General features: G+C 38.7%; 1 protein-coding gene and 1 pseudogene across 1 annotated transcript in view; one reads left to right on the top strand and one right to left on the bottom strand.

Moving 5' to 3' along the window:
- FAF1 (Fas associated factor 1) overlaps positions 1-16,173 on the top strand; it is a 534,743-nt gene that overhangs the window by 11,477 nt on the left and 507,093 nt on the right. The window lies entirely within an intron of this gene.
- LOC101045418 (amidophosphoribosyltransferase pseudogene) lies at positions 11,706-13,295 on the bottom strand (annotated as a pseudogene).

The following is a 16,173-nucleotide window of genomic DNA, read 5'->3' as shown; positions in this document are numbered from 1 at the left end:
AAGATTTTTGCATTCTGAATAGCCTTTGATGATAAGAGATAATGTCTCCCTTTGGGGTGAAGTAGGCATAATGTCTCGCTTTGGAGTGAAGGAAGTAGTGGAAGTATACTTTCCACTGTAAAAGATTGGGGTTCTTTAGGCTGTGAGTTCCTCTTCCGTATGCATTTCACTGCATGTGCAGGTAACACTTGGCCTAATTTGTGTTGCCCTATAGGAAATGAGACTGGAGAACCAGCCAAAGAACATGCTGATACTTTGGCTATTAATATTGCTGTGAATCATAAAGTTCATTGTGTCTGACCTGGGAGTCAATGTCTTCTGTCAGCATCCCTGAAACTGGCAGGCTAAGTTGTTAGCTTGCAAATAGGATAAAACTCAGATCCTTTAGTTTTTAAGTTTTGGCAGCAAGGATGGATGTTGACAGACACATGACATTCTGGAAGAAGAAAGATGAGAGTGTCCTCATAGGTTAGTTAACAGAATTTGAGGGAAGTCCTTGGGAATTGGTAGAAACATGTTGACCAAATTAAGTGGTTCTCTACTTTATTGACTGTTAATAATGAGGTATTAGGGAAGTTATTACAGACTGAATTCCAGGACATAGGTTCAAAGACAGCTGTCTGAACATTCCTCTGGTTGTTGCCAACTCTCTTTTGGATGGGGAAGTTGTTTTTCACCAGTCTGGAGTCACCCTTAATTCTCCCCATTGTAACAACTGGGGAGACGTGGCCTGGTTGGGCAAAAGCTTCTGTTCCCTTTCAGACAAGAGTTATAAATGTATATGTACCTACACTGAATGTGAAAGGAGGCAAATTTGTAACTTATGTGGGCAGAAAAGAAAGTTGTTAGAATTTTGCTTTGCCTGAGAGATGGAGTACATAATGTCTTATGGCTCAGTCCTCCTCTGGAGGAAACTTTAGTTAGCACTTCACTGTCTGAAGCAGAGTTGTTGGCTCATTGGGGTCATTAATCCTTAGAGGTCTCACCCTAAACCTGGTCCTGGTTTATTGACGGTTTAGTCAAGCTGAAAGCTTACTGTGTCTCCTTGACTTCTAGGGTTGTTCAGCCTCTGTACTAGTTATGCAGACTGATAATGGATGTGATTGCTCTGCTCACTGGACAGAACTCAAGGCTTTTCTTATAGCTCTGATTGGTACTCTCCTTGATGAGGCTTGTTATATTTCTACTGACCTTTGCGTGTTGCTAATGGCCTAGCTCTTTGGTCGGCCACTTGGAAAGCTACAGACTTGACAAGTTAAAGACAGCTCTCCTTAAAGCTGTGAACTATGAAAACAAATTATACTTGCTGGTCAGACCATCTGGATCACTCATATAGATGCCCATAGTAAGGGCCTGTCTTCTGATGAAGGCCACTGGAATCAAGCTTCTAATTGAATGTACACTTCCCAGAGCCATATTTATTATATTGGATATGATGAATATCAACAATCATAAATTGGACATAAAGCAAAGGACTGTGACACAGAGGGTACCATTATATGCCACACTTGTGCCTTCTGCTAAAAATTTAACTGTTTGTCACATAAGAGAAGCCAGTGGCATGGAATGTGACTGCTGTCTGCTCCTGGCAGGTTGAATCCACTGGACCTTTGACCTTCCTGTCACAGCCAACTTCCTATCAATGGTGATTTTGATTTTGCTGTTCTAGTCCAATCATCTGGCTCTGGCCACACCGTCATGACCCTAGAAACCAATCTGTTATGCTTTTGGCTTTCTGGACTGTAGTGCACCTTTTATCATACAAGCCACTCAGCAATGAACTGATTGTCAAGTTCATATTTGATGCTTCCATGCTCCATACTGTTCATAGGCATCTGGTATGTGGATAAACATTGAATATTGGAACAGCTTCTTTGAAAATTGACTCAGTGATTTCTGATTCTACATTCTTCATCTCCTCTTAGTCCACACACCGTACTAAGCGAGTTTTGTCACTGATTTTAGCTGTCCCCAGAAAGGGATCATCTCATGTTGATCACTCCTGGGTAATGATCAGAATGCAAGGGGTGGGAGGTTATATAGCCCTATTTTGAGAATTCGGTATTCCACCCTGACCAATTTTAGGCATGATGTTTCTTTTTTCCCCCCTAGTAACAACCCGAGGCCAGCCTGGTTGGTGTGTGTCTTCTACGTGGTAGCTAGGCCAAAAGATGACTTAAGGAATTCAGACTTAATTCTTGTTCAGTTAACTGGATTCTCTTGTTGCATTGATATTGTTTTAGGTCACCAGGACAGTGACTATTTGGTTGAGTATACTGCTTGCCAAGTCCCTGTCTGGTGGACAATGGGGGCCATAATGGGTGTCTGTAGGTTTTATACAAATTCCCTTGATCCTCTTGCACCTGACATTTCCAGATGAAAGATCTGGGCATTGTGAGTAAAAGATGATTGGGAAAAAGGTGAAGTTATAGCTATTGAATGGGACATGGTAATTTTGTGGGAATGGACAGAGAGCAACAATCCTGACACTTGGGGGAGGGACCATCTTAGAACCCAGGAAGTTTGGAGAAGGGAAAGACATTCATGTTCATTCTCTTTCAGAATCACCCTTGAAGCCATCTTCATAAAGGAAAACATTCTGGTGCAGCTCCTCCAAAGTGCTGTAAGCACAATAAGTTTAGCTGACTGCTGAGTCTGCTATCCTTCATGGCTCTGATCATGATTTGTCATTTCCCATAACCTTACTTGGAAATCTACTGGAAACAGCAGTGGTTGGCTCCAGGTTGTGTACCTTCCATGCAAAACACCTGTGAATGCTTCTTTACTCCCAATTCAGAGATTCTGTGCGGGCAGATTTCGGCCATCTAGATTATGGCCGGGACTAATGGGACAGATTGGACTGACTGCCATCATTCAGTCCTTTCAAAAATGGGGACTAGACTTAATGTTTTGAACTGAATTGGATGGGAACCCTGTGTTGGGACACAAGTTGACAATGCCTCCTTGACTGACGTAGGTCCTCCTTGGAAAGACCCGGTGATTCTAAACAACCTTTCCTTTTCCCGATGTACCATGTGTGTCCTTGGGACTGTACTTCTTTTGTGTAAGCCAGGTATTAGCTTATCTGCCTCCTAGAAACATGGACCCTCCTCTACCTTTGAATGTTTAAGGAAACACTATTAAATCTTGTAGCCCTTAGATAACTGTGGAAATCTCTCTAAAATGAGTCCATCCTTACTTACTTGGGGAAGCTTCCTGGATTGATGACTGATTTGTTATTTAGGCACACTCTGTGAACGATTATCTCTATGAGAGGAATCATTCAATTAGAATAGGCAGTGCAAAATTCATTCCTGAATTTTTAATTGAAGTAATCAGTGTCAACACCTTGGCCCTGTAAGGCATTAAGATCAGCCTCAATTTACTGACCAGAGTTGTTACGGATGATAAAATTGCCCTGGACTTTTTTCTTGTGAGCCAAGGCAGAGTCTGTATAATTACTAATATATCTTATTGTTCCTAGATTAATACCTTAGGCCAAATGGAAAGGTCAATACAGAAAGCCACTTGGCTCTCTGAGGTAGGCCCTGATGGCTTATGGGATTTCATTATCTTATTTGGGTGTGGTATTCGAAGAAACATGGTTGAAATCAATTCTGGAAATTGACCTCATCCTGCTGCTTGGGATCTTGTTGATAGTAGCCTTAATTAAATGATGTATGATACCAATTGATCAGATTTAGTTCAAGCCTCTGTCTGTTGGATTAATCAGAGTGCCTGACAGAGTGGCATACTTGTGAGAAAATTTATCAGCTGCGAAGATGGTTAGAAATGAGAAGTGGATGTTGTTGGGACCCAGTTCTCTATGTCTTGTACGTTTCTACACATCGTATGAATAGGGGACTGATTGTTCGAGATTTCCTTCTCAAGAATGTTATATTGCTACCAGACTAGATGGCATTTCCCCAAAGGACTGGTTGCTTATACCCTGAACATAAAGATACTTTCTCCTTCCACAGCAAAGGTCAGGCATGCTTACAGTCCATTATAAAAGATTCATATTCCCTAAGCTCAGGGTTCCTCTTCTGTAAATGCAATCCACTGTGTGTGTAGATGCCACCTAGTCCACTCTGTGTCACCCTATGGGAAATTGGCTTTGGGAATTGGTGTGAAAATTGTTGATACTCTGTAAAAAAAAAAAAAAAAAAGAAAGAAAAAAATGAAAACTCTGGCTACCATTATTGTTGTGAGGAATAAAGTGCTTCGTCCTTGACCCAGGAGTTCTGTATCTTCCTCCTGGCTAAGTTGTTAGCTTGCCAGTAAGTAGGGCGGATTCTTAGCTTTTTTGCAGTTCTTACCGCCTTGCAAGGTAGGTAATTCCTCATTTTGCAGATTGATCTTAGAGATAGTAATTATAATAACTACAACTAACATTTACTGAACATTTCATTCCCTTCTCTTCTTTTTCCCTCCCCTCCTCCCTCCCCTTCTCTTCCTTAAAATACAATGTAGTTTACAAAAAAGTTCACATGTAATGTGGTACAGTGGCACCATCGTGGCTTACTACACCTGGCTAATTTTGTGTACACACACACACACACACACACACACACACAACTTTTGTAGTGACAGGGTTTCACTATGTTGCCCAGGCTGAACTCCTGGGCTCCAGCGATTTGCCCACCTTGGCCTCCCTAAGTACTGGCATTATAGGTGTGAGCCACTGTATCCGGCCTGAACATTTCCTTTCTGCTGGGCTCTGTGGTAACTGTTTCTCATCCAATTGTCATATGCCATCTAATTTGTAATAGCCATTGTTAGTATTTCCATGTAAAGGTGAGAATATGGATGCGTAAAGAGGTTAAGTAATTATCTAATGTCAGATAGTGAATAACAAGGCTGGAATTGGAACTCAGGTTTGTTCGACTACAAAGTAAAATGTATGTATGATCTTATATATCCACATTTTCTCAAATGGATATGCTGGGCAGTACTTAGCAGCAATTTACTGGAATAATATAAAAAGAAATGTGGTTTTAAAAATATTTTAAAATATTTTCATGAAGTATATATAGAATTTTACATGGATTTTAAATAGAAAATGAGATTTCAAAGACTTTGTAAGGCAGTAGCTTGCTTCTCTTTGGGCCCAATGGGGGAACATGTTTCCCTCCAATGAGGGAACATATTTCCTTTCTATTGTTATGACCACAGTTGTGGAAAAATTTAATAAGTACTGCACTTTGCCACATTGCAAAGCAAATCCAAATGCATCCAAGCTGGGCTCAGTGGCTCATGCCTGTAATCCCAGCGCTTTGGAAGCCAAGGTGGGAGGATCGATTGAGCCCAGGAGTTCAGTATTGACTAGGCAATATAGTGAGATCTTGTCTCTACAAAAAACTTGAAAAATTAGCTGAGGCTCATGCTTGTAATCTCAGCACTTTGAGAGGCCAAGGTGAGTGGATCACTTGAGGTCAGGAGTTTGAGAGCAGTCTGGCCCACATGGTGAAATTCTGTCTCTGCCAAAGAAAGAAAATACAAAAATTAGCCAGGCTAGCACCTTAGTCTCAGCTATTCGGGAGGCTGAGACACAAGAATCATTTGGACTCAGGAGGCGGAGGTTGCAATGAGCTGAGATGGAACTGCTGCACTCCATCCTGGACAACAGAATGAGCCCCGTCTCAAAAATACATACATACATACATACGTAAATAATAAAGCAAATAAAATAAGCTGAGTGTGGCAGCATGCACCTGAAGTCCCAGGTATTCAAGAAGCTGAGGTGGGAGGATTGCTTGAAGCTGGGTGGTAGAAGTTGCAGTGAGTCAAGATTATACCACTGCACTGTAGCCTGAGTGACAGAGTGAGACTCTTGTCTTAAGAAAAAAAAAAGCAAAAAAAAAAAAACCCCAAACTGCATCCAAGTATTTTTTGATTCCCTCTTTTTCTTTATTCTTTAAAGGTTTTTTTAAATTATTTTATCCTATTGTAGCTTTGTGGCACACAAAAAGAGAGGACAGTGTAGTTTTTCTGGTGTCCCTGGATTGACTGAGGCTAGTGGAGAGATAGAAAAACAAAATCTTCCCCAAAAAATGAGAGCTTATTGACTGCTTGTCTTGAAGCTGTGTGTGACAATGATTGCTACTAAGATTATGTAGTTACTAGTATTTTTACATCACTTTTACATTTATCAGTGCCTTTACATTACTTTCATTTTTAAAATTCTTTTTTGAAAGTACTGAAAGTACCTGTAAATAATTACATTAAATTATATACATCTATATCAATGCTATGTAATTTGCTTAATCTTTCTGGGAGTACTGTGAGTTTTGGGTATCTTCTCAATGCCATAGTAGTAGAATGTAAACCAAAAGTAATGGTGTAGACAAGGCATGTTGGCTCATGCCTGCAGTCTGAGCACTTTGGGAAGCAGAGGCAGAATTGCTTGAGGCCAGCCAGGTGTTTGATAACAGCCTGGACAACATATTGAGACCCCATCTCTACAAAACGAACAAATGAACAACAACAACAAGAACAAAAACATAATGGTATAGTGGCAAAAGTTGATACTTGTGAACTTTGTTGTAAATGGCATTGTATTTTAGAAGAGTAAAATAATGCTTGCTGATTACTTTGGAATAACATAGTAAAAATACTTTGCCAGTGCTGACTGGATAAATATTTGATGATATGAAATAATTTCTTTTTAAAGTCTGGTGATATACTTACTGGGTTTTGTTTAAGAAAAGGAGTTCTGCAGCTGGGCATGGTGGCTCCATGCCTGCTGTAATCCCAGCAATTTGGGATGCCAGGATGGGCAGATTCCTTGAGCTCAGGAGTTTGAGACCAGCCTAGGCAACACGGTGAAACCCCATCTCTACAAAAAAAAATACAAATATTAGCCAAGTGTGGTGGTGTGTCCCTGTAGTCCCTGCTACTCAGGAGGCTGACGAACGAGAATCGCTTGAACCCATGAGGCAGCGGTTGCAGTAAGCCGAGATCGTGCCACTCCATTCCAGCCTGCGTGACAGAGTGAGACCTTGTCTTAAAGAAAAAAAAAAAAAAGAAAAGTAAAAAGTACTTTTAGAGACATACTGTAATACTTATGGGTGAAATGATATATCTAGAATTTATTTCAAAATGACCTTCAATAAATGTGATTCACCACATAAACAGAATTAAAAAAAAAACCATATGATCATTTCAATAGATGCAGAAAAAGCTTTCAATAAAATCTACCATCATTTCATGATAAAAACCTTTCATTGACTAGGCATGGAAGGAACAAATCTCAAAAATAATAAGAGCCATCTATGACATACCCACAGCCAACATCATACTTAATGGACAAAAACTGGGACTATTCCCCTTGAGAACTGGGACAAGACAAAGATGCCTTGTCCTATTCTCACCACTCCTATTCATCATAGTACTGGTCATAGTACATAGTCCTAGCTAGAGCAGGCATTCAAATAGGAAATGAAGAAAACAAACTATACCTAGAAAACCCTAAGGTCTCTGCCAAAGTTCCTGGAACTGATAAGCAATTTCAGCAAGGTTTCAGTATGTAAAATCAATGTACAAAAATCCAGTAGCATTTCTATGCACCAGTAATGCCCAGGCTTAGAGTCAAACCAAGAACACAGTCCCATTTACAATAGTCACAAAGAGTATGAAATACCTAGGAATACAGCTAACCAAGGACGTGAAAAATCTCTACAAGGAGAACTATAAAATGCTGTTGAGCCTCGCCTGTCAAGGAAAGTACACCCGAGCGGTCAGGCTGGGGTTGCTGTCAGCGAGTCCCTCTTCATCTCTAACCATGCCTATTAGGCAGAGGTGTTCCCAGGCTGCCCACAACACTCCAGGCCCTACCCCCTCCCACACTCTCTTGAAGAGGGGGCCTCCTCCTCCCCGGGGCTCCAGGCCTGCTTTCCTGCACTGTTGCCTACCTCGTGACAGTGGTGTGTGGTGGCATTTGTGAATGCTAACTCCATCGCTCATTCCAGCACACTGCTGATAAATAGCTATTTGAGGGGAGGAAAAAACAAGCAAATAAACTAAAAAATGCTGTTGAAAGAAATCAGAGTTGAAACAAATTAGAAAACATTTCATGCTTATGCATTGGAAGAATGAATAACAGAAAAGCCATACTCTCCAGAGCAGTTTATACATTCAATGCTATTCCTGTCAAACTACCAAGATTATTTTTAACAAAAAACTATTTTAAAATTCACATAGAAGCAAAAAAGAGTCCAAATAGCCAAAGCATTCCTAATCAAAATAACAAAATGTGAGGCATTACACCACCCAACTTCAGACTATGCTATAAGGCTCTAGTAACCAAAACAGCATGGTACTGGTACAAAAACAGACACATAAACCAATGGAACAGAATAAAAAACTCAGAAATAAAGTTGCACTTCTACAGTTGTGATCTTTGACAAGGCTGACAAAAACAAACAAACAAACAAAAACAATGAGGAGAGAACCCCTTATTCAGTAAATGGTGCGGAGATAACTAGTTGTATGTGGAAGGATGAAACTAGATCCTTACCTTTTACCATATATGAGAATTAACTCAAGATGGATTAAAGATTTAAATGAAAGCCCTCAAACTGGAAAAATCCTAGTACAAGAAACCTAGGAAATGTCCTTCTTGTCATTGGCCTTGGCAAAGAATTTTTGGTTAAGTCCCCAAAAGTAATTGCAACCAAAACAAAAATTGACAAGTGGGACCTCATTAAATTAAAGAGCTTCTGGACAGAAAAAACAAACAAACAAACAAACAAAAACCACAACAACTATCAACAAGGTAAACAGAGACCCTACAGAATGGGAGAAAATATTTGCAAATCTATGCAGATTGTATGTGTTTATAGCACAGACAGCATTTCCAGGGGATGGATCCTGGGAGTCCCCTAAGTTATTGTGGATACAGAGTCATCTTTTGATGAAAGGGTACTGGGGACATACATAGCTGGTCCTAGGACTCAGTTTCATATGCATTCCTACTGAGTTTTTAGAAGACCTTTATCAAGATAGCAGCAAGGAGCTCCCTGCTGCTCAGGGATTATCTGACTTGCAGTTGCTATTTGTTACCCACGGGAAATGTATGAAACTGTAGAGTCCTGGCTCTTAGTTATTTTTCACAATTGCTAAAATAATGTCAGATAGGATGTTCTGAGCTTACCTAAGCAGACATTTACTCAGAATATTCTTAGTGGTATGATTAGAATTGTGGTCAGAGAAAGGAGTTGGGTATATTATGGAGTTTTGTCAGTATAAGCGATTGTGCCTAATAAAAAAAAGTATCTTTAATTCTTATTGTTTTAAATCAGTATGTACTGAGGGTATACCACACATTAATTTATTCAACAGCTATTTATATGACCTCACATTTAAGGAATGTGATGCAAAGACGTAAGGAATACAGAGAAATACATATTACCTGACATGATTTTTATTCATATTTTCACTCACTCGACAAAAATTTATCAAATATCTGCTCTGTGGCAGGCATTATACTAGGTGAATAGGGATTAGGAAGAGGAGGAAGAGATACAAAAATTAAGATGGGGGCATTGTGCTTAAAATCCTCATAAATAAATCATATAGCGCAGAGTAACAAGGAATATAGGACTTGGTTCCAGTGGTTAAAATGGGTATACTCATGTAGTACTTTAAACTAATAATATTAGATATAGGACAAAATACAACTTAACACTCAGATCAAAATGCAGCTAACTGTTGGTAAAACCACGAGAATTATGTGGTACAGAGTGCCAGGGCTGAAATCCCTTCTCTGTCTTTCCTCATGTCCATCTTTTGCTTGCAAACTTTTGGTAATTAGGGAATCACTACTTTGTAAGGCAGCTAATAAAATTTTACCTCTTTGTAACTTACTGATTTACTCCAAACCTATACAGAATCTGTCCCCCTCATATGAAGGCAACTATGTTAGCATTAATTAACTCTTACCTGAGTCCTAATTTTTCAGTTCTTTCTACCACTCTTACGACTTAGCTCCTTTTCTCTGAATGTGCTTGTCTGTTAATGAAACACTTCAAAAGAAGAGATGAAGAATGAATACAGTATTCCAAAAGAGATTTGGAATACAGAAGAATGGCCTTTCCCCTAGTCGTGTACATTGTTTTACTATTAATGCACAACGTAATACTAATACCTTGCAATTCTGACACATATTGAGTAGGTGGTAACCTAAAGATCCCACCTGAGTAAGGCATACCTACCTCATCTTTTTTTTTTTTTTTTGAGGTGGTCCCAGGGCTTTATTCAAATGCCAGTTTGCCCATGTCACTGCTACAGGGTTATCTGACCTACTGCTGCACGTCGTCTTAAAGAGCTGTCAAGATTTTATCTTGGCCTGCTATAACATAACATGTGAGACTATATACCAAAGGAAGACAGACAGTTTCAGTTACTAATAAATATTAAATTTCTAAATGGAGCTGGACACTATATACATCAAATTGTGGTAACATAACAGAAACAAAGACTTTTATGTTTAAAAGTTCTTACATAAACAGGAGTTTGGGGTCAGGTCATCTTAAACTTCTAAATCTCAGATGTTACAAGAAAAAGCTTCCAAAAAGAAATCAATTTCATTAGATCTTAATAAAGTAGAAAAAAATGATTATGATACTAGGACTTGGATTATAAATTGATACTTCCCCAAAGTGGTTGTCACTTTGACCCTTAAACAAAATTGGCCCCTATCGTGTCTCTACTTGATCACTTAATTGCAACAACATGTATGTGTACATCTACATGTAATATGCTTGCAAGTGATCGAGCACTTCATTAAAAAAAGCATATGATAATTAATTAAGGATAAAATGTTTGTTTGAATCGAAAAATTTGGTTTTTGTTTCAAATGTACCAGGTTACTTGTTGAGCTTATACTATCAGAGCACTAAATACTGTGAATCACATTTTCTAGTCAAATGTAAGAAAATCTTTTTCACAGATTTTTACAACCCTTTTTAGGACATCTCAAAGAGAGATGGCAAAGATCTGCCAATTTATGTTTCCTTCCATTATAATGAAACCTTATTGTAAACCGGTTTCAAAAAAGTTAATAATTATTAGCTTTTCAAACATTAACAAGCATGAGCTGCCCTAAAATTAATGGTGAAATTATGGCTCTACTCACTTATTCACATTTCTATTAACTATTTAATTTAATAATATAAGTATCCGATTGCACATGTGGGGAAACTGAGGCACCACAGCTTATATTTTGTTTTTTTTGTTAGTTTTTTAAAAGACATGTCTATAGTTAGGGAAGCCAAGGTCACAACTACAGACAGAACTGTAGAGGCTAGACACCCATGAAGTATAATGTATTCTGTTCAAATTTTGTGTGAAATATTGCATTTAACTCACCTGTCTTGTTGGCGTCACCTCTCCTATCTTAACTCTAACTTCTTGCAAACCCTTTAAAGCATGGACTTGGCTAATGTCAATGACTACCTGCCTTCTCTGACCAGGTTAAAAAGGCTAGCCAATGCTTGTGTAAAAAAAGAACACCATATATTGTTGTATTATATGCAATTAGAAATGTTCAGTTATCGCACTTTGATATCCTTTTCGGAAAAAAAAAATCTCAAAACTTATAAAGATAAACATAAGCATGGCATTTTACATTGTACCAACTGAGTAACAGTAAATAAATGAGGTGTGGCCACTATAACTTCTTGACCAACTTTCTATATTGAAATAACACATCCAGCCCTAATAGCTACCATTCCAATTCTACAGGATATTTTCCAGTGAGACAAGCTGTACAATGACCGCTCCTTTCAAAACATTCCATACCATTTCCGATTTCTTGGATCATAATGTTGTGCTTCTTCTCTTTTTGTTTTTTAAATTTTATCCCTTCTTGTACAGATGAAACCAGTCCTTCTACTGACAGATACACAACACTGTTCGCTCCTAGATATTCTGCAAGGTGATCAAATTCTGGTTTATTGGCAATGAGCTCTTCTTTTGTAGGAATGTTTATTCCCATGAAGCATGGATATTTAATTGGTGGTGAAGCTACTCGAATGTGTACCTCTTTTGCACCAGATTCTTTGAGCAGTTTTATTATAGGTGAGATGGTATTCCCTCTCACAATTGAATCATCTACAAGAACAATTCTTTTGCCTTTAAATTTGTCTGACAATACTACAAATTTTTTTGCAGTACCAAGCTGTCTTAACCTCATGTTTGGCTGAATGAAGTTTCTCCCTACATACCGGTTTTTACACAGCACCTCCACATATGGAAGTCCACACTTTGCTGCATAAGCAAGAGCAGCGGGCATAGCAGATTCTGGAACAGTGCTAACCAAATCTGCATCCACAGGTGCTTCAATTGCTAGCTGCTGGCCACAACGGTATCTTACGGTATAAACCATTTGGTCTTCAAACATACTGTCAGGTCTTGCAAAATAAACATATTCAAAGATACAAAAAGCCATTGGGTTTCCTTCAGATCTTGATATGATATCAAGAGTTTGGACTTTATGTCTGGATATTTCCACGATTTCTCCAGGCAAGATTTCACGGTAATATCTTGCACCAATAGATAAGAAGCTACAAGATTTTGAAGATAGCACCCATCCTTCTGTTTCTTTCTCTTTGTCATTTATATCAGACATTGGAATAAGACAACCAATGCATAACAGACGATTTCCATAAGGATCTTGTACTGCATAAATAACATCTCTGTACATTATAAGCAGGGAGTATGCTGTGGATGCTTCCTTCATCAAGTTTTTAATCCTTGCTACCCATTCTGGGGTGTCATCTTGTTCCTGAAGAGGAGTATACGCCAGTAACTGGGTAATCATTTCACTATCAGAACTTGTGGACAGACCAATACCATGACACAGAAGCTTTTTCCTTAATCGAGCAGCATTTACCAATTCACCATTATGTGCCATAGCTATCTTCCCATGAAGCGTTTCAACAACAAAGGGCTGACAATTTTTAATTCACACTTTGCTGTAGTGGCATGCCTTGTGTGTCCAATTCCAAGATTTGAAACATACAATTTTTTCAAATTGTCTTCAGTAAAGACGTGATTTACAAGACCCATTCCCTTGTGTGATTTGAATGTTGGCACTGAACTGCCGTCACTAGTCACAATACCAGTACTCTCCTGACCCCGGTGCTGCAGCGCCACGAGTCCCAGAGTGATCACATGTGATACATCCAGCTGCGTGGGCCACTCTCCTGAGGCGATGCACCCAAACACGCCACATTCCTCTCGGATCCCCAACTCTTCCAGCTCCATGTCGCCACCAAAAGCACGTGGAGGGATCTGCCGCTGCGGCCAAGGTTAAAGGACCAACCCACCTCCCTCATCTTAAAGTCAGTCATTTTAATTTCTCCAGCTCAGTGAAGAACTTTATCTTTGTCAACTTGAATTTTTCTACCTGCTCTTAAATCATCTCTCTAGGAATTTCTGTAGGAGAAAATAAGTTTTCTGCTACATTTCCTTTGGCTTCTGCATCTCTCTTTCAACTGACTCTCTCTTCTCAACCTATTTCCAGGTTAAAAATTTGCCACGCTTCTCCAAGTGTAAAAATACCTTTCATTGATCCTATGTTTTATTCCAGATGATTTCATATTTCTCTCTCTTTCCCTCTGTATTTCTCTTCAGCATTAATGTACATTAAGAGTCTGTCCTGCCCTCTTCTCCTTTCCACCCTACCTCATCCCATATGGTTTCCAAATAAGCATCCTTTCTTTGGTTTTCACTGTCCATTAAATATGTGCTGCTAAGTCTGAAAGCAGCAGCCTCATTTCTGTCCTCTTTTCAATTCCATATTAAATTGCTTACATAGAATGAGGGGTCAAGCTCACTGGCAGGCTAACAAACGTCCTTGTGATTTGACCTTATATACCCTATACCTTGTGCTGTAGTAATGTTTTATTGCTTGTAATTTTCTTGAACTTATGTCATTTTGTGTCTATGCTTTTGTCAGTTTTCCTCTCAGTTTTGCCTCACTCTGTCTTTGTAGACTTGTGTGTAGGCATTTTTATCTCCTGCGAAGTCTTCTCTGACAGTTACTTACTTCCTCCTCTGTATTTCTCATTCTTCTTCTTTTTTTAAAAAAATAAATCTGCAATACTCAAAAGTATTTTCATTCTTATATATCCATCTGTCATTGTAGTTATCACATTATTTTGTAAATATCTATTTGTCTTTCTAACTAACTTGTGAGTTCTTTACAGCCAGGAGCTATGTCTTATTGGTTTTGCTATTTTCGGTGCCTAGCATGCTTCCTGGCACATAGTGTGTTCTCACTGAATATTAAATTGAACTGAACTAGTTAATCTTGAGCTTGTTGAAATAAGAAGGCAAAGATATGATTGGGTCTTTGGATCTTGATTTTGTCATCAGAATGTAGCTGTTTTAGCTTTGCGTCATTTTATATATAAACAAACATTAGTTTGTTAACGCTATCTGAGTGTTCTGAGATTTGAGACTCTGTCATATTCATCTCTGTATTACTAGTACCTAATACGTTGCCTAGTAAATGTCACAGTGTCAGTACTTACTGAAATGGGGCAAATGAAGTTGAAATCAGATGTAAGCATTCATGCTGCAAATATACCGTATCAGTAGTAGCATTCATAATTACTTGTGTATATTACCTTTAATAATAAATCAGGTCAGGCACGGTGGCTCATGCCAGTAATCCCAGCACTTTGGGAGGCTGAGACAGGAAGATCACTTGAGGTCAGGAGTTGGAGACAGCTTGGCCAGCATGATGAAACCCCATCTCTACTAAAAATAAAAAACATTAGCTGGGGACGTGGTGGTGGGTGCTTGTAATCCCAGCTACTTGGGAGGCTGAGGCACAAGAATTGCTTGAACCTGGCAGGTGGAGGATGCAGTGAGCCGATACTCTGCTACTGCACTCCAGTGCCTGAGTGACAGAGTGAGACTCCATCTCAAAAAAAAAAAAAAAAGAAAAAAGGGTAAGTCAGGCCAGGAATGGTGACTCATGCCTGTAATCCCAGTACTTTGGGAGGCTAAGGCAGGAGTTTGAGACCAGCCTGGGAAATATATGTTATATTCTTGACATGCTAGTCACGTTATTCATCATAATGAATTCATGGTGATTTCTAATAATCATCCTTCCTAGAAAAAAATGTATAGGCCAACATCTTTATCAAAATTTTGGCATGAATTGATGGCAGTGTACAAAGTTTGTAATTATCTTGATTTTTCTATTTTTCCCTGTTTTGAAATTCGACCATTTGTCCTATTTTTAAAAATTCCCAAAGATTTCTTGTTGGTTATATGGATTTTATTGCCACATTTTTCAGTACCTTTGCAGTTAGTTGGTGTAAGACATAAATTTACAAATTGAAGAAGCTTAGTGAATACCAAGTAGGTTTAATACAAAGAAAATCACATGTCGGAACATCATAGTCAAACTGCTGAAAACCAAAGATAAAGAGAAAAATCTTAAAACCATCCAGAGGAGGGGGAAAAACATTCATGAATAGAACAATGACAAGAGTGATAGCCAATGTCTAATCAGAAACAGTGGAATCCAGACTTTATTTCAACACTTTAAAGTGTTGAAAGAAGAAAATATCAACAAAAAAAACAATAGAATTTTATATTCAGCAAAATTATCCTTCAAAACTGAAAGTGAAGACCTTAACAAAATTTTTAAAGTTACTTATTTATTATTATTTTTGAAACAGGATCTCACTTTGTCACCCAGGCTAGAGTGCAGTGGTATGAACATGGCTCATTGCAGCCTTAATCTCCTGGGCTCACATGATCCTTCTACTTGAGCTTCTTGTGAAGCTGGGACCACAGGTGTACACCACCATGCTTGGCTAATTAAAAATTTTTTTTTCTAGAGACAGAGTCTCACTTTATTGCCCATGCTGGTCTTGAACTCCTGGGCTCAAGTGATCCTCCTGCCTTGGCCTCCCAGAGTACTGGAATAATAGGCATGAGCCACTGTACCTGGCTGAGCCATTGTTATATGATAAAATATGAGAAGATTTGTTGCCCACAGACCTACATATTATAGGAAATTATAAAGAAATCTCTTTAGGTTGTAGAGGAATGGTATCAGATGGAAATATGGATCTATGGAGACATGAAGAACACTGAAAATTGTATATATATGGATAAGTATTTAAAACAATATTATGTAGAAGTAAA

The sequence above is a fragment of the Saimiri boliviensis genome, chromosome 11, assembly GCF_048565385.1.
Source record: "Saimiri boliviensis isolate mSaiBol1 chromosome 11, mSaiBol1.pri, whole genome shotgun sequence".
Classification (NCBI taxonomy): Eukaryota; Metazoa; Chordata; class Mammalia; order Primates; family Cebidae; genus Saimiri; species Saimiri boliviensis.
The sequence above is the reverse complement of the archived record's forward strand: the minus strand, read 5'-3'. Positions and strand labels throughout refer to the sequence as shown.